Raw genomic sequence first — 20,387 nt, 5'->3', positions numbered from 1 at the left:
GCTGTGAATAGATATGCTTACAAAATTCAGTTTGACCTTTTGCTTAAGTAAGCTTTGTAGCATTTTCATAGGCCGGAAGGTTGCACTGATCTGTCTGCAAAAGATGTATCTATAACATTTGTTATTATTACATGGCTCTCTACTGGATTCTAATTGGTCAGTCGTGACATTCAGTGGTTAGATATTTCCTTATATTCTAAGTTGTCTAAGGCAGTGCTGTATATCAGTCCACTCTTCCAGGTAACTGAAATGGACGCTTTCGTATCACATCACGGACTCGCTCTCTCTTGTTTCATACAAACTCAACTGGTGCAATCATGTGACTCAATTAGCGATTGTGGTGAAAATAATGGCCAAATGTTTTCTATGTTTGAAGTGAACAATTTCATTTTCTCAGCGGAAACAGTAAGATAATATACAGGAAATAACTTTAACTCAAAATCTTTATTTATTTATTTCACATTTACATTACGGTCCTGATCACCCTGTAGGGTATATTTTGCGATAATGATACACTTACTGTACATTATCCATACACTCTAAAAAAAAAAATTGTGCTATATACTAAAAGTGGTACTTTGGCTCGTAATCATAGGGGAACCACTTTAAGTGCTGTATAGCACCAAATCTTGGTGCTTCAGTGGTTCTTCAGTGGTTCTTTGGGATGACTGAGGTGCTATATAGTACCGCTACCGTATACAGAACCTGTTAAGCCCCTGTATGGTTCTTCAGTGGTTCTTTGGGGTGGCTAAGGTGCTATATAGCACCACTGCTGTACAAAAAAAATCTGTTAAAGGGTTAGTTCACCCAAAAATGAAAATAATGTCATTTATTACTCACCCTCATACCGTTCCACACCCGTAAGACCTTCGTTAATCTTCGGAACACAAGGAACACAGAATTTTTTTGGGTGAACTAACCCTTTAAGCCCCTTTAAAGGTTCTTTATGAGCCAAAGAACCACTGTTGGTGCTGTTTAGCACCATTTTTGTTGAAGAAATAAAATGTGATATGACACCTCTTATGGGTTCTACATAGCCCCATTTGACAAAGGTGCTGTAGAGCACCTTTAAAGATATGGTGCTACATAGCACCAAAAGTGGTTCCCCTATGATTACGAGCCAAGAACCACTTTTAGTGCTACAGTATATAGCACTTTTTTTACACACTTTAGAAAGTTTAAAGGAAAACAAAGAAATCCGGTTCCCATTGTACTGGTAAAAGCATGGAACTTCCTATTTTGATAAATTACAGCTATAACAGCACTGTCTGTGCTCTCTACAACCCTATACACACATTTCTGTCTCAACCATCTGTTTCTGCCAAAATAATCACTAATCTAACTACAAATTGTCATATACTCCCCATGCATGTTTTGGGACTTTTGTTATATTTCCTGTCTTGTGTGCTATGATTGTAGTTCATTGCAGTTTTTCATGTTGATTTGTCTCCCCAGGTGTTTCTCATTACATTGTCAACTGTTTCCCCCTGTGTATATAGTTTCTTTTGTGCTTGGTCAGTTGATGTTTGGAGTGTCTTGTGTTTGGATGTTCCACTGTTTGGTGTTCCCAGTGTTTTCCCTGTTATTTCAGTTTGCTTATTAAAGGCGCTCTAAGCGATTTGACTTATTTACTTTGACTGATTTTTTTTTTGTCACATACCGCAAACATCTCCTCACTATGCGCTAGCTGCCTGTCCCCTGAACACACTGTAAAAAAACGCGGTCTCTGTAGTCGCCACAAGCTCCGAAAACTGCAATAAAAACAAACTGGTGCAGCCTGGACCACTTAACATAATAAACATGCTCCAGCCAATAACCGACAAGCAGCGTCAATACGCAAGATACTTACATTTTAAATGCGCGTTCATGACTGTTTCAGGAAGCATGGAGGGGAGGGCCAGGAGGAGGAGGAGGGAGGGTCTAGCTAGCCTCTGTTTTGTTTGACAACACTTCGAACGTCAACAGGAAGTTACTCCGCTCAGAATCGCTTAGAGCGCCTTTAAATGTACTCTTTTGCACTTAGATCTTCGCCTTTGTCTGCTCACTCTCCCAACATTACACAAATCTACAAAATGTCTGTTTTAAATATCGCAATCAACTACTGAGTCATCTGTATGCAGTCTGGTTTCATGCCACCACAGTTCTATATATAGGGTATTCCCTCAGCTATAAGGAATGGAGGAGCCCAGAGCATGAATTTGTTGTTAATAATAAATATTGTCACTCACTGTGTCATGCATGGCCTCGTGGGTCTGTATGTCACTGACAAGTAACACAGTGAATCATCCTATTGAATTTCTTGCTTGAAACAAACTATTGCCACTATATGTTTCTTTATTATTATTATTATTGTTATTATTTGTGGTCAGCATACTCAGCATGGTGTAATAAGAATTTTAAATCTGGTGACATGCAGAATTTAGAAGTAATATGAATGTTCAGGCCCACTTTAAATTAAGTCTCTTTAACTGCTATATGTACTAAAATTTAAATTAATCATTTGATATAATGCACTGATTGTGTAAATACATAGTATGTTGTACTTCTATTTTAAAATACCTGCATGTAATTACATCTGTAACTAATTTCTGTTATTACATTTATAATTACACTGTTAACCTATCCTTGAACCTAACCATTACCACAACCTTATCACAACTCAATAGCAGCAGAAGTGTTTTGCGATACAGCATGAACACAGTAAGTGTTTAAGTACCAATAAGTACAAACAATCCTTTTTTATGCATAGTATTTAAAGACACCTGATATAAATTGGGGTCAGGAAGCGGTTTTTGTTTCATTATGTATAATTCAGAAAATATATGTTGAGATTAAATAAATGCTAAACTTGTCATTTTCACCTTGTATTTTTATCACCCACATTTACACAGACTTATTTGTATGCTAAGGATAGACTCTTATCTCAAGACATATATTTATTGGCAGCATTTCAGCATTAAAAGAGAAGTATGCCAAAATACAAATAAAAGCCTTCTTGAAAATGTTCCAGTTTTGCTCTCCGTAATGAGAACACTGAACAAACAGAGCCTTTACAGAGTTCTTTAAGACTGCTTCACAACAATAACTTCCTATCAGGCTTTAATGCAAAACCCTAACAGTCAAAACACAAATCTGCATTCCACATTTCTATGGCGTTTTAGAACACCTATATAAATAGAGGTGACTGCTGAGCAATGGGTCTGTGATTTGACCTGGTTTACTTGTGTTCAGGCTAAATAGTGCAGTTATCTTCTGCCTGCACCATATGATGGCCATATGCTTTTCTATGAGATGCCATGCCAAGAACCCTACAGCTTCGCACTAGAGGCTGTGCTTTTTGTTGGCCTACTTCACACATTTAAATGCGTAAATTATATATTTAAGCATGTATACTCTGACTGGACACAAGGAATATAATTGTTTATATCTAAGTTTATATGTTAGGTATGTTGTAGAAGTGCAAAGATGAATTAATCGTGCATTATACCACTATATATTCTAATACTGTATATACTGAAGTATATACAGATATTTATTGTATAATGAGTCTAAACTGGCCATTATCACAGGCAAGCATAATTTCCTTCGTTTTTGTGCTAGTTTCACATCACCCTTAAAACATTCCTGTAGCTCAAACAGTAGTGCATGGCACTAGCAATGGCATAGGACATAGGTTTGATTCCCAGAATAAAATGCATACATGTACCTTAAATGTGAAATGTAAAGGCCTCGCCTGCCAAAGGCATACATGTAAACACATATCACTCCATGATTTTCTGACATATCAAAATAATTGAACTTTTATATACACTTTATTTCATGTCCTTTTATTTGTTTGTTTGTAGTAATCAATCTGTTCATTAAAATAACTACCATATTTCACAAAAAAATCTTACGTTAAGGGATTACTATACTGAAACTGTGAATGTGAGGGACTGAACAGCTGTGAAAATGAAAATGAAGACTAAAGTTCATTTAAAAAATGTCATATGCAGAGTAAAGCAAAGCAATGCCAAGGTCATGGGTTCAATTCCCAGAGAATCCATGAACTGGCAACAGGAAGCTTGAATGTAATGTAAGTCAGTCTGAATAAAAGCAATTACCAAATTCATAAATGTAAATGTAGTATTTGGATGTCCCAATAGGCCCTGTTAGTTCAATTATCAGGAAGCAAAAGCTACATCAAACCACCTACACATTGCCTGGATGATGTTGTTAGTCCTTGCTCAGAACTCTTTGCATGACCTGGAAGGACCTTGTGGGGAATGATCACTTTCAAAAGCATTATAGAGAAAAAAAAAAAGAAAAAGAATTATGTTTGCTACAGGAGTTTGCCATGAGCATTTTAGTGATCAACAGGCCCAATTCAAGGATTGTGTTACTGGGCTGGGGGCATTTTGAACATAAATAATATTGCATAAGTAATGCACTACTTTTTAGAGTCAGTATTAAGTACAGTAATCATCACTCTGTTAAAGATAGTTGCCAGTAATTAATTACTTTATATTTTACTTTATATTATATTCTTTATAACTTACCCAACACTGTGCATGGGTGTATATGTGTGTGAGTATAGTTTTGTCATTAAACTCTAGATGGCGCAGGTCCTTAACTCAATCTGCTTGCAATAACATCATTCTCTATGATGCACAGCTTATTGGTTCCTGTTGTATCAGTAGCCAATGAGCTCACTGCTCAACCTTCAAATATCGCTACCCAACCTGGGGTGAGTTTCCCATACAATGACGTTACACTGTTTCACTACCATAATACGATGCATTGCTGAACAAATCAACTAGCTAGTCACGCTAGTCACGTTTCCCGAAACCGTATAGTCACAAACCTGTCGTTCAGCCACGTTGGTGAATGATGGCACACAGGTGGTGGTGGAGTAATAACTTCTTTAAATTAATCCGTTTGAGATCAAATTAATGCTAGATTTTTTGCTATAAATTATGGAGAATTTTGCTTTATTTCTAGATTCAATCATAGGCTTGTTAGCATCATAGCAAATGCGCACTCTTCAAAAAGGTGCTTAAAATCTCTTGACAAACTAAAATATGTAAATGACATTTGTAAATATTCAAAAGAAAAGATATACATTGTACTTGATGTCAGCTTGCTTATTTTGCTCAAGATAACGATTTATTAAGTCCACATGTCATAAAAACAAGAAACTATGATTCTAACCACAGCTCTAGAGCTGTCATTCCAACCACACAAGTTTGCGGATGTTCGTTTGAACTATGGTTTTGGGAAACACCAAATCGAGACAGTTAGTAACAACGGAACTTGCGATGTTAGTTGGCTAACAATGTTTTGGGGAAACTCACCCCAGGTCAGCAATTTCTGTTAGCAGTTGCAGTGTGCTTTCAGAAGCCTTTCACCCTCCCCAGTTTTACCTCTGGTACAGGTAATTCATGTACACTATATTGTACAGCAGCAGCATGTCTTACTTGCTCCCAGTAGCATGTCGTGTATGTATTGGCAGTAGCAAGTCCTGTACTTGCTCTGTAGCAGCAACAGCAGCAGATCTCTTCCGCCAAGACCAGACATCAACATTGTCATATCCATTACCATGCCAAACACTCAGAGAGTTGTCATGACAGATACTATATCTTCTGACATATTGTTTTCCATGTTCCATTAAAGATGATTTGGTATTCTACAGAATGTAATTTCTGGAATTTATTTTGAGAAAATGTATAACTGTTAAAAAAAAAAAAAAAAAAAAAGTTTCAAAAGTTTCTGAAGTTTGCAATCAATCTTTAGACATCTCGGACAAGATGCCACCATTTACTGCCTAATAAATCATTCAGAAGCAAACAAATAATGGGGGATGGTACCTGGAACCATAATGATGTACATATATTGATGTGACGATGACACATTCTGTCTCTCAGCATTGACACTTACCAATCACCATCATGTCTGTCATCTCTCACAGCCTGTCATAAACACAAATATCAGGAAAGTGAAAGGAAATGATAAATACTTGAATTTGTTTGCCTCTCTCAGCAATGACTTTCAGCATGTGAACCAGAAAACCGCAGCTTCACCCATGACAGGGAGATCTGTCTGTTGAGTTCACGTTCTGCCTGTCTATGCCTGCACTGTGTTGAATGTGCATTTTTGTTAGATTTATAGCTCTCTATGAATTTCTGTGGAGGAAAAAAAAAGAATAAAGGTACCTTTCCTCAGGCAAATGGTAGGAGGGAGATTCAATGACAGATACTTATGGTTCACAGCAGACAAGACACTAAATAGATTTATAGAAGTCTACAGATGTCAGGTTGAGTCAGACTCCTGAACATTATGATTATGGCAGTTTCATCATGATATAGTAGATGACACCTTGATTTAATGAGTCAGATCTTATCACTGATATCTCTATGCTTTTGTTTCAAAAGCAGACAGGACCTGAATCTAATTTCACCCATTTCACGCTCAGGCTTTTATCACACAGGCTGCTTTGACGTCCATTTTTCTGCCCACGGATAGTCTCAGCCTCAGATGTCACGCCCATGGACTGTCGGCTGAATGTCTGATGCATAAGGGATACAAAATGGGAAACACTTAGGGAGTTTTGAAGTCATTATCTGATTGGTTGTATTCTACAGGATTTCCAGGAGATGTGTGTGTTGCATTATTTAACAGTCCGCCTGGAAACAAAGTTGTTGTGACACCAAACCCCCTCATGGAATAAGAAAGCCACTGTGTATACAACTGTGAACAACAACAAGCGCTTTTTAGGATCAGCTAAATGCTGTATTTTCAAAAGTATGTGAAGTTTGTGACACCATTGTTGCAGTAAACTTGAAAGAATCATTTATTAGAAGCACATCGGTCTGTTATCGTGGGGACATCGACTTTACCTTTTCATGCCCCTAAACATGACGGGGATATTGGTTACTTTACATGTCTTCGGACGTCCTCTTGGGCATCCCTTGTTCAGTGAAAGCTGTAATGTCATCAATCTGAAGGTCTGGCTATGCAAGACTAGTCCATGGATAACACTGTATGTGTCATGATCCCAGCCCATGTTCCCCTGTCATGTGTGTGGACTTTTATATTATTTCCTGTTTTTCGCCATGTTTTGTAGTCCTTTGTAGTTTTTCATATTGATTTGTCTCCTCAGGTGTTTCTTGTTTCCTTGTTATCTTGTTAAGCCTGTTTTCTCCTTGTGTATATTTACCCCAATGTTTCTCATGTTCTTTGTCTGGTGTTGTCCTTCCATGGATGTTACGTGTGTGTGTGTGCTTGTTGTCAGTTTTTCCGGTCCCACTTTATATGAAGTGGCCTTAACTACTATGTACTTACATTTAAATTAATCATTTGATACAATGCACTTATTGTGTACATACATGTTTTTACATTGTACTTATATTTTAAAAAACACCTAGATGTAATTACATCTGTAATCAATTTATGTAATTACATTTATAATTACACTGTTGACCCATCCCTTACACCTTAACCCACCCATACCACCAAAGCTTTCCCTAACCTTACCCATATCCCACCTCAATAGCAGCAAAAGTGTTTTGCAATTCAATATGAACCCAATAAGTACATTGTACTTATTTTTTGATGTAAGTACATGGTAGTTAAGGCATAAAGTGGGACAGTTTTTCCTTGCCCCATGTCTAGGTTTATCAGTTTTGCTTGGATTTAGTTTGGTTTATGTTTGTTTGAATAAATGTTTGCTGCATCTGGATCCTACTCTCGTTCCTCTGAAACAGCCACCGTTACAGAATGCACCAAACAGGAATAAACAAAAGTTTTCTGAATCCACACAAATTCCTTGTAAATTTCTGGTCAAGTTAACATTGCTCAATTTCATTCATCACTGAGAAGCAATTTTGCCCTTCCCTCTTTCTTCCTGACTGCATAGGCGACACTCAAAACATAAAATTTGATCTCAAAGACGCAGTGATTGCAAACAAACAGCATCTTGAGAAAAGACAGTGATATCTATTCAGAGGCGCCTATTGCGAGCGATGCACTGGAGAGCTTGATGAGTAACAATCATTTCCATCCTCCCCTCATTCAGCCTGGGGTCTGTTCTCTCCTGCTGAGAACAATGTGTTTGTCAATTAGCTTAGGAAGGTGTTTTTGCTCTGTGGGGACAATTTCTGTCTCGGGCAGCAGACACCTTCCAGAGTCCACCATAATAAGACTGAGATAACGCAAATGAGATCACACGGCATATGATTATGGTGATGACTGACTGAAAGTCCCTAGGGTGTGGAAATCCTCTGAGAATATTATTCCCCATTGTCGATTCTAAAACAAACGCTCTGTTCAACAAGACCTTATGGAGATGTTCACTTACCAAGGTAACACTGGGTAATTTCACTTGGGCACAACGGATAATGAATAACATCTGTGTTTCTTGGTTTTCATAGGATGTTACGGAACATGTTAGCACCTGAATCAGATTAGGATAATTTGTAATCCTAAATCTGATGGAGTCTCAGACTCCCTCAGCTGACCGAAGCCCAAAGCAGAAATTATGTTATATTGCTGTGAGGACTGAATGAGAAAAGTATGTGATCTGTCCATTATGAAGCCCCCAAAGAGACATTTGCAGGTAAAAAAAAAAAAAAAACCTGAGGTATTTTATGTGGATGAAAACAATGATATGAAGTAACCCTCAAACCGGGATTCGAACCGGCGTTTCTGGCATTGGAGGCATGTGTTCTAACAAAGATGCTAAAAACCAGAGATAGCATCAGTGTCCTCACTGTAAAAAATGACCTTGATTTTAGGGCTGGGCGATATATCGCATGCGATTGTCATGCGCATTTCGTCAGTAAAGCCGGTTCCCTGATTATCGCTAAATCGCCATCACCTGCTTTCAAATGGAGCGGCATTTAATAGACAGAGCCGTAGTTCACCTATAAGCTACGCAATATCGCATTCATTATCGCAGATGAATCGCCTTCGATAATGAATGCGATATTGCGTAGCTTATCAGTGATCTACGGCTCTGTTTATTAAATGCCGCTCCATTTGAAAGCAGGTGATGGCGATTTAGCGGTAATCAGGGAACCGGCTTTACTGACGAAATGCCCGTGAATGACACTGTGTGCACCTTCTGTATATTATTATATAATAGTATATTAACGAGTTCGTTTGCCCATATAATCTTTAGGGTATTAGGTTAGCTAATTTGGCTTGCTGTTAGGGCAAGGTACCTGAGATGAAGGTGGAGTTTGGGGAGGTGGAGGGATGCTGAAACAGCCGAGACTGAAGAGAGGTAAGCAGCTGCTTATATACTCTGGCTGTTGATTGGAAGATTAGATGGGCTCACCCTCCCTAAATTACGTTTAGGAACTTCACTTAGTATATATTAGCCCTTCTCAACTTGTGAAAAAGCTAATTGTGATGAACTTTGATTCATCATGTGACTCTTATCACCACTGTATTTGATGGTTGTCAGTGTATTACAAAGGTACAAAACAGATATTAGTACTTCAATAGGTTGGTAAATTAACATTATATCAGTTACCGTAAATTTAACTGATTTTTTTTTACAGTGAAATAAACAGTAATGAACCATAATTATTACAATATAAACCTTTAAACTATATGGTTTTGAACTGTAAAATAGACAGTAAACTAAGTGCTGTCCCGTAAACCTAAAACGTTGCTACCGTATTTTTTATGGTAAAGTTCTGGCAACCACAGCTGCCGTTTTTTTATCTTAAATTTTACGGGGATTTTTTTTTTTTTTTACAGTGCTCTGTTACTTTTACTAAAGCATGCACTGGATAAAGATCCTATCACATGTAATTTTCATAACTCACAACATTCAAAACTGTTTTATTGAGATTTTGGGGCTACAAAAAGTTTTTGTGGAAAGATTTTTCATCAGCTGAACAATCGGCATGTTGTTAAACAACAGTTCAATCCACTGAACACTGTACTTCTCATTAAGAACTTATTGTACTTCTCATTCTCACATACTTTAATTAAATATGTTACTGCACTGGCTAAAAGTCTATTCAGAATTACATACAAAAGCATGTTCATGGTTCATGAGAACTTTTGCATACACACTGAAAAATGTACATAAACCAGAAACAATCATGTGTGAGCATGCGTACGTATGCTGCGCATTTCATCTAATTTTGAAAACTCATAATAATATGCAGAGCTATCAGAAATAAGGCCAGTTAATAGAAGCCAAACAAAAGCAGTAATTGAGCCCTGTGCTGTGATTCTATGAAACGCTAAGATGCAAAACAGGCCAGGCTGTTTATGTTGTGTGCTGAATGATAAGACAGAGATTGCTTGAGTAAATGAGTCTATGAATTTCTTATAACTTTAGGAAATTGTTCTGCAGGCATTTTTCTTCATTCTGTGGCTTTGTGCAACCCGCTTAACAACTGCAATAAAATGGTGCATTTCCACAACTAATATTGAATTACTTCTGAATTTGCAGTTACTTGTTCCAATATAGGCCACAGTAAATCATTTTGCACTGTGGTGTGTTTAGAATAATGCTTCATGGTTCATATTCAAGAATAAACTGAGGGGCACACATTTTTCAGTACCTAGTGGTAAGAAAAAAAATGACATTAAGTGAAAATGTCATGGATATACAATATACAAAAACCATATATTTTTGGTTGTAGTACTTTTTAGTACTTTTTATGAAGATTGATGTAAACTTGTCACAAAAATGTACGACTGTTCTGAGATGCTGAAGGCACGCTACTGGTTTGATCTTACCGATTTCACTGTTGTACATCTGTCGTTTTCCAACCTGCTGGGCTGATTTTGAAACTTGCTGTCAGTTTATGCCCATGTCGTTTATCTTGAACTGTGTCACCATCAGGTCTGATCAAACTGATGAAAGAGTCTTCCGTCACCAGTCCGTCCTTCCCTGTCCAGACTGAGGGGAAATGGGGGAAGAATAGGTGCCTGCATCTTGATTTAGGCATGATGGCAGTGGGAGGACCTGACTGAGTCTCTGGGCTTTCAAGAGGCCAAGGAGGAGGACATTTATCATCTAGCACTGAGCTCAGCCAGGGAGTCTCTCCTCCAGCCACTCCATGCTGTGATGGATGAGCATATCACATAGGATTCTTATTATTTCAAAAGAGGCCAAAGGAAAGGCCAGTGAGTTCAAATACTGAACGATCAGTCGCAGTGGTGGATCAGAGTTTTATCTCCGAATCTAATCCATTTATGGGCCACTTACACATTCTTGTAGTGGTAGTTGGTTAAGGACAGATATTGTGTGACGAGGGGAGCGAGAGAAGTACAGTATTCTTCTGAGAAGAGGAACAGTGTCAGGCATGGGCCAATGCTCCCTATAACATCACTGTGTATGGGCTGGGACTGTGTTACTATAGGTTTGAATTTTGAATGTAGTTTTTATTTCTGATTTTGTTTGTCTTTCCATTTTTTTTATTCTATGACTATGAAATGTATTTCTGTCATGACAGCTTTCTGAGAGATTGGCATGGTAGTGGATATGGCAATGTAATGTATTTGGTCTTGGCGGAATCAATCTGTTATGCTGCTGCTGCTGCAGAGCAAGTAAAGAGACTTGCTACTGCCAATACATTCACAGACATTGCTGTGAGCATGTAAGTCATGCTGCTGCTGCTGCACATATAACATACATGAAATAAACCCTGTAGCAGATCAATACAGGTGAAGCTGTGGAAGGTGAAGGGTTTCTGAAAGTGCGCTGCAGACTGCTAACAGCAAACAATGCCAAGTATTTAAATGACGTACATTTTTATGGACGTACTGGATGTTATTTGGCACCATGATGAACATTGCAATGCTGGATTTGCTGCATTCTTCATTCCGTCTGGATGAAGAAATGGAGCAGAGACTGTGCAGCGAGTTGTGTTGACAATTTGGTTTAGCAATTTGGTGAAAAAAAAAAATTCAGAATCATGTCACGCAGTTCATTCATAAAGTTGTGTAATCACCACACGGCATCCGTGTGTACGTCAGAGCGGGAATGATATGATTAAGGTGTTTACATGCCTGTATATTGCGATTAAATTCGGTGTACACCACCTAGTTTAATGCAATTATGCTTACTACGATTATGAGCTTAATTGCATTTCTTTAATGGAAGTATTGCATACATGAGGTAAAGTTTAATCGCAATATTGCAAAATCCCATTATAATCACATTATGAGGGTGCATGTGAGCACTGAATGATGTGATTGCTACCTAATGAGTTAAGGACCTATCAGCCATCGCCATCTAGAGTTTCATGCCAGAACTTTGTATTTTTCCCCTAGTTTTTAGTTTTAGTTCATTTAGTTATTATTTTAGTTTTTCAGTATTTTTGTGCTGCTAGAGTTAATTATCTTTTGAATAGTTGCATTGTATTTCTAAGAGCCATATATTTTTATTGAGAGTGTTATTTTGCGAAATTTTCATGTTTAGCAAAGGTTTTGGTAACACTTTATTTCGATGGTCCACTTTAGATATTCTACTAACTATAAGTAACTTTGCAACTACATGTCAACTCTCATTAGAGTATTAGTAGACAGTTTGCTTCATATCTGCTAATACTTTATTTTGACAGTCCTCCAGAAGACATTCTACTGACTATAAGTAAGTTAACTACATGTCAGTGTCAACTTATTCTACTAACCTGAACCAGAACACCTAACCCTTAACCTAACAGTCTACTAATACTGAGATTAAGTTGACATGTAAGTTGACATGTATCTAAAGTGGACCATCAAAATAAAGTGTAACCAAGGTTTTTTATTTGTAAAGGTTTCTCTCTTTTTCCAATATATTCGGTATATGTAACGTGTATGTTCTGTTTAGGTTTAGTTTTCTCTCTGTTTCCATTTGCCTGTATTCCTGATCATTAGTTAATTAATCCCACACCTGTTTCTGTTTTTCCACATATCTCACTGTTATTTAAACCCTGAGTGTATGGTTTGCTTTATCTCCTGCGTTTCCCCATTGTGGATTTAATAAAGACTGTTTGTGTAATAAAGACTGATACTCCCTCATTGTGTGCTTATTACAGCCATAACTTGACTGTTTTTTATTTTATTTGACTTAGTTTTGGACTCATGAAAATATATGAACATATCTGAGGGTCGTTGAAGTCCAGTGGACTAATTAGCACTTACACTATGTGGCATCAGTACTATAAAAATAGACTATATGTGCTCTAAATGAGGCTCTTTATATTATTCTCCTGAGTCTGTTAAACAAAACAAAATAATAAAATATCCTAATTGAATTTTGTTTGCAAATATTGTTCTTATTTTACTGACATAATGCAACATGGCTGGGAGAAAACAGGCCGTAATTGTGTTTGAGACACATGGGCCACGGATCTGATTTGTAGTCTAGACTGTCCCCTCGTGTCCTCATATGTTCTTGATGAGAGAGCGAACAGCATAGAGAGATAGAAGGGAGGTGATGGAGAAGGTTGGGGATTTGGGGCAGAATCCAATGCAGCACTATGTCATTTATCTGTGAAGCACTTGACAGAGAGCTGTGGCATTCTTTACTGCCACAGTACTCTGTAATATTATCCCATAGACCGGACTACTCCACGGTTCAGTTTGGCGAGTGCACGGTTTCTTTCTTTCACATCTCATTTTGTCTCTTCACATGCTCAAATGGGAATATCTTAGGACAAGTGTAATTCTCAGCAGCAGCAGTTCTTGTTATCTAGAGTTGTAAGGCTGTGTCACCAGAGGACTGCTTTTTTGGGGGGAAGAGTTCTTTGATTCTAGTCACCATCTGGTATGCCTTCATAGCCTGGGGATAAAACTGATAAAAGGCACCATCCCAGATGAAAGTTTCATGGGCTACTGTACCTGGACGGGTGAGACAGAGAAAGAAAAAGAGAAGAGTCCAGAGAATGATCCATGCCCTGAGGTAAAGATTTGAATGATTTATTTTGCTGGTCTATTTAGTGGAGTGGAGAGGATTTCTTCAGGGGCTTTGTTGTGTTATTGTATGTCCTTTGCTGATGAAATTATATGTGAAAGAACATGTTCAGGACTTACTAACTTTTGTTTTTGAACACAGATATGCTTTTGATTTGAAAAAAAAAAAAAAAAGTAACATCCAACTCTGTTGAGAATTTTTAAAGTCTTTTAAGGAATTTTACGCTTTCAAGATATTAAGATTTATTGTTATTTATTTATATATATATATATATATATATATATATATATATATATATATATATATATATATATATATATATATAGCTACACTAAGCAACTCTGAGGAGCATGAGGGGATGAAGTCCGCTGTGCCCATGGTTACAGGTAGATGCAGCGCTATATCAGCACGAATGACATCAAAACTCCCCCATTAACGAAAGAAAGTTAGATACAGTTGTGGCCAGAATTATTAGCCCCCTTCATAAATATGATCAAAGATGACTCTAAAAATAAATCTGCATTGTTTATCCTTTTGATCTTTAATTCATAAAATTAGCAAAAATCTAACCTTTCATTGAAGGAAAAGAATTGAAAGTGGGGGGAAAATAACATTAAGAAATAAATGTTTTTCTCCAAAACACGTTGACCACAATTATTAGCACCCATAGAATTTTTTATGAGTAAAATATCTCTGAAGTATATTCCCATTCATATTTACATTTTTTTAGCTCACCGGGGTGATCATGAACATGAAATTGTCCAGCCATGACTTCCTGTTCCACAGGAGTATAAACATGTGGAAACACAAAGGCCAAATTCCCTTAATCATTCATCACAATGAGAAAAAACAAAGAATATAGTTCTGATGTGTAGCAAATGATTGTTGAGCATCACAAAATAGAAAGTGGCTGTAAGAAAATAGCTGAAGCATTGAAAATCCCCATTTCCACTATCAAGGCAATAATTGAGAAGTTCCAATAAACTAAAGATGTTACAAATCTGCCTGGAAGAGGACGTGTGTCTAAATCGTCCTAATGTGAAGTGAGGAGGAGCGTTTAAGTGGCCAAAGACTCTCCAAGGATCACAGCTGGAGAATTGCAGGGATTAGTTGAGTCTTGAATCTCAGAAAGCCTAAAAAAAAATTATCAAAAGCACCTACATCCCCACAAGTTGTTCAGGAGGGTTTCAAGAAAAATCCTCTGCTCTCATCCAGAAACAGTCTCCAGTATATTCAGTTGTCAGACAAGACTGGAACTTCAAACGGGACTAACTTCTATGGTCAGATGAAACTAAAAAAAGGGCTTTTTGGCAGCAAACCCACCAGATGGGTTTGGTGCACACATGGATAAAAAGTGCCCCATGCCCACAGTTAAATATATTGCTGGATCTTTAATGTTGTGAGCCTATTTTTGTGCTGGAGGTCCTGGACAAATTGTTCAGATATATCGTATCATGGATTCTATCAAATACCAACAGATAAAAAATCAAAACCTGACCACTTCTGCTAGAAATCTTATAATGGGCTGTGGTTGGATCATCTGTCGGGACAATGATCCAAAACAAACATCAAAACCAGCACAAAAATGGGTCACTGAGCACAAAATGAAGCTTCTGACATGGCCATCCCAGTCCCCTGACCTGAACCCTAAAGAAAATGAGTGGAATGAACTTAAGAGAAGAAGCACCAACATGGAGCTGGGAATCCGAAGGATCTGGAGAGATTTGTATGGAGGAATTGTCTCTGATCTCTTGTCAGGTGTTCTCCAAACTCATCAGGCATTTTAGAAGAAGACTCAGAGCTGTTCTCTTGGCAAAAGGAGGTTGCAAAAAGTATTGAATAAAAGGGTGCTAATAATTGTGGTCAACGTGTTTTGGAGAAAAACATTTATTTCATAATGTTATTTCCCCCCTAATTCTTTTCCTTCAATGAAAGGTTAGATTTTTGCTAATTTTATAAATTAAAGATCAAAAGGATAAACAATGCAGATTTATTTTTAGAGTCATCTTTGATCATATTTATGAAGGGGGCTAATAATTCTGGCCACAACTGTATCTGGGGAAAAAAAAAGATTTTATGAGCATGTAGGAAAGTAGCTTATAAGACAATGTTGTTTTGACTTGTTGAACAGTTATTTTAAAATAATGTTACAAAAGTTTGGCAAAGCTCACTTTAGACATAATTGCTATTCATATCAGATACTGTAAAACAGTCAAAACTATTATAACTTGGCTAATAGGCTATAAGGCAAATAAACAAAAGTAGTAACTAATTTAGTGACTGGCATGTTTCCAACATAAACACTGTTTTGTGAAGCTTGCCTTTGCATAGCAAATGTGATGCTATGTAAACTATCTGAAAAACCAAGCCAGTGATGATTTGTGTTTTGTTATGGACCATGTTTATTATTATTATTATTATTATTTACTCATTTCAGTTTGAGGTTAAAGGGTTAGTTCACCTTCTAGTTCACTACCTTCTTTCAGATTAACACAATCGGAGATATATTTAAAGGCGCTCTAAGCGATGTCACACGTTTTTAGGCCAAAACATTTTTTGTCACATACAGCAAACATCTCCTCACTATCCGCTAGCTGCCTGTCCCCTGAACACACTGTAAAAAAATGTGGTCTCTGTAGTCTCCACAAGCTCCGAAAACTGCAATAAAAACAAACTGGTGCAGCCTGGACCACGAATCATAATAAACATGCTCCAGCCAATAACCGACAAGAATGATTTTAAATGCACGTTCATGACTGTTTCAGGAAGCACAGAGGGGAGGGGAAGGAGGAGGAGGAGGAAGGAGGGTCTAGCTAGCCTCTGTTTTGTTTGACAACACTTCGAACGTCAACAGGAAGTGACTCCGCCCAGGATCGCTTAGAGCACCTTTAAAAATATCCTTGCTCCTCCAAGCATTGTAATGCTAGTGAAGAGGGGCCACATTTTGAAGCCAACAAACAATAAAAAATGCATCCATCCATCCATCCATCAAGAAATGAATCCATACCACTCCAGGGGGTTAATAAAGTCCTGAAGTGAAGCAATGGGTTTTTGTAAGAAAAATATCCATATTTAAAAACTTTATTAACTATAATAACTTAATAACTATATATAATTACTAGCTTTCGGCAGAGGGCCATATGCATCGATTTGTGGCAGAAGAGCAACCTCTGACCTGACAAAATGACGAACGCGGAAGCACAGAGGATAGAACAAAACAAAATACCGGTCACAAATTCTAAAAGTCTAAAATGGGAATTTTTAAAGGTCCCGTTTTTCGTGGTTTTTTGAAGCTTTGATTGTGTTTATAGTGTGCAATATTACATGTGTTCATGTTTCGCGTGTAAAAAAAACACAGTATTTTTCACATAATTTACTTATCTGTATACCACTGTTTCCACTGCATAAAAACGGGCTGATGACTTCCTTGTTCTATGAAGTCCCTCCTTCAGAAATACGTAACGAGTTCTGATTGTGCCAGCGGTTCCTGTGTTGTGATTTGACAGCAGCTTAGCGAACCTTGCCCGGAAAGGTCACGCCTCTTACCATGTTATTGTAAACATGTCTTTAATTTTACCCTATCAATTTGAGCCGGAATCAGACCCGGTGATTGGACTGCGGGATGAAAATAACAGCGTTTCGACAACATGGCGACAAACACACTCTACAAACGCAACTCTTGTGTATTCCTGTGGGCGGAGGTTAGTCAAAAAACTGTTTTAGTGACGTCATTAAAGAAGGAAGTAGAGGGATGTAGTCCAAACTGGCCGTTCGATGTAGGCGACTTCTGTTAAATAAAATATCTCGCTTGACATTGAACTTTGAGCTTTAAAATTGTACAGATTTTATTTATACTCTAACAACAACATTACACACTAACTAAAGTTTGAAACATGGGATCACGAAGAACAGGACCTTAAAAGAGAAATGTTGGAGGATTTTGATATAAGAGAAGAGGAGCTTGAGTTTGTTGTCCAGCTCTATTTGTTTGAACTGTGAGAACTGTGTGTTTATACTCCTATATCTTGCCTCATATATACATCATGTCAGGGGGTCACTCATTTGACACAAGTCCACTTTCGCAGTATGCGTACGTTTGTCCGCCGGAAGCTAGTTATTTGAATTTATAAAGTTTTAAATATGGATATTTTTCTTACAAATACACTCTCACTTTGCTTCCAAAGGCCTTTATTAACCCAATGGATTACTTTTATTATGGATGGATGCAATTTTTATTTTATTTTTTATTTTTTTGCTTCAAAATGTGGCCCTCCATTCACAACCATTATAAAGCTTGAAGGAGCAAGGATATTTTTTAAATATATCTCTGATTGTGTTCGTCTGAAAGAAGATAGTCGTATACATCTAGGATGGTTTGATGGTAATGGGATAATTTTAATTTTTGGGTGAACTATCCCTTTAATTTGTTGTGATTCAAGCTAGATTTCCACAGCATATAGTAATAGTCTGCACATCTTTCCTTAATTTATGGATATGACGTAGCCTGGATGAATTAAATTTTGTTCATTTTGAATTAAAAAAGTTACATAGGTTGTTTTTTTAAAGCTACATTATTTGTAAAAATAATAAATGAACACTGATGTTGTTTTCAGTTCTATTCAATTCCATTTATCCATTCATTGTTGTTGTCTAACTGTCTCTGGATTCTTGCAATCTCATTTTAATATGTTTTACCTGACTTTACCTAAATTAATACACTACATCATTTTGTTAAAAGTTTACTTAAAACCTTTATGTATAATGCAGTATAAAAATATTTTGAATGCATTAATTATGCCTTGTAATGCACCTCATGAAGGTGCAACCACAGTTATAATACATTATAATATGTATATATTCATTGAACACACCTTTAGAAAGTAAAAGGCATTAAAACACATTACAAACAACCAATTTCAGATCTAACAAGGATCATCTGCAAATATTATAATGCATTTTAACTTTGGTTACAATTAAACAATGCATTATAATGTACATTATGAATACCATTATAATGCATTACCAATAATACCAATGTTACCAATAATACCAATCAAGCTAATTTGAATAGGCTCCTAAGCTTAACAGCACCAGCAATTACTGTAAGCAGCAGAAATCCATAGATCCAAAACATATCTGAGTTAAGATCAAACAAACTTTCCCTGCATGTATTACGAACACGGGCTAGAATAATTCCAGATGATGACCAGAGAGCGGCTCCCATGTGTGAAACATCGGTTTCACAGCCCGCTTGTTCCATAATACATTGGGCACCTTTTTGAATTGGAAGGCTGATTGTGTTGTACTTCTCAAGGCAAACAGAATAAATCAAGTATTGAGAGATGGAAGGTTTGCATTTCTTTTTAATGTTGCTTTAATTTCATGACGCATGATCTCTGGGGAAAGCAAGATGTGTTTTACTGCAGCATAGAGCAGTCTAAACCCTAGCTGGTGACTGAAGACAAAAAGCTAATGCTCTTTTCTTTGCTTCTTTTCTTGTTATTTCAATTTTGTCTCTATGGTCCAGTAGAGAGGTCACAGCTGCTGTAACTCTGATAAGACAGAGCGATCAAAAAAGGTGACACAGACAACATTAAATCTGCTCAATACTAGCATGATGCAGTTACTTTTAGGACAAATCCACAAGAAACTTAGTTTCAGCTCAGATAAACCAAACTAGACTGTCCAACACTTTAGAAAATACCAAAGGAAACACAATGTGATGATATTCAATACGATAAAACAGTTGACGGTTAAAGTATAAATGCATAGAGAACTTAAAGTCCCCCTGTAGTCAATCATTTTATTCCTAAAAACTCATCTTTGATCATCAAAATGACATTTAAATGTTTTTTTTCCTGTGGAAAAAAATAATCCTCATGCTTTAAAATAGCTTGAATGTAACTCTACACCCTTACTTCATTTAATATATGTGGCTCTATGAATATGTAAATTAGTTCTGCCTCCAGTAGCTCACGCCAGCTCAGAGATCCACTTTGTCAACTTACTGAGGTAAACGCAGGTATTGCTCTTTACAACTTCAGACACATAACGGTAATATAATTAGCCTTTTGCTTGACTATGTTATCAAACAGCTGCTAATAATGTTTTGCTAATGTTAATCGAACCATGTTTCCATTCAGCATCCTTAGAGTCAGAGAGCTGCTGCCTTCTAAAAATCAGTATCCTTAGAAATGCTTTGAACAACGCAGAACATAAGTACAGAAAATTCATCATAACATCCGCTATATTGCTAAATCTACCCGATTTTTCTTATTAACAGAAAAATATACCAGGATAACCTGGCTTCTCTTGAGACTCTCTTGCTTCAGAGTGGTCATTAATGAATGATATGCCAAAGCCCGCCGGCACGTTGACGTTATTGGTTACAAGGTAGTTTGTGACGTCACAGACACCAGCGATTTCAAACCGCGGGTTTGAGACTGTCATTTTTCACTACAGTTTTAAAGGGTTAGTTCAC

This window comes from Megalobrama amblycephala, linkage group LG3 (genome assembly GCF_018812025.1).
Source record: "Megalobrama amblycephala isolate DHTTF-2021 linkage group LG3, ASM1881202v1, whole genome shotgun sequence".
Lineage (NCBI taxonomy): Eukaryota > Metazoa > Chordata > Actinopteri > Cypriniformes > Xenocyprididae > Megalobrama > Megalobrama amblycephala.
The sequence above is the reverse complement of the archived record's forward strand: the minus strand, read 5'-3'. Positions refer to the sequence as shown.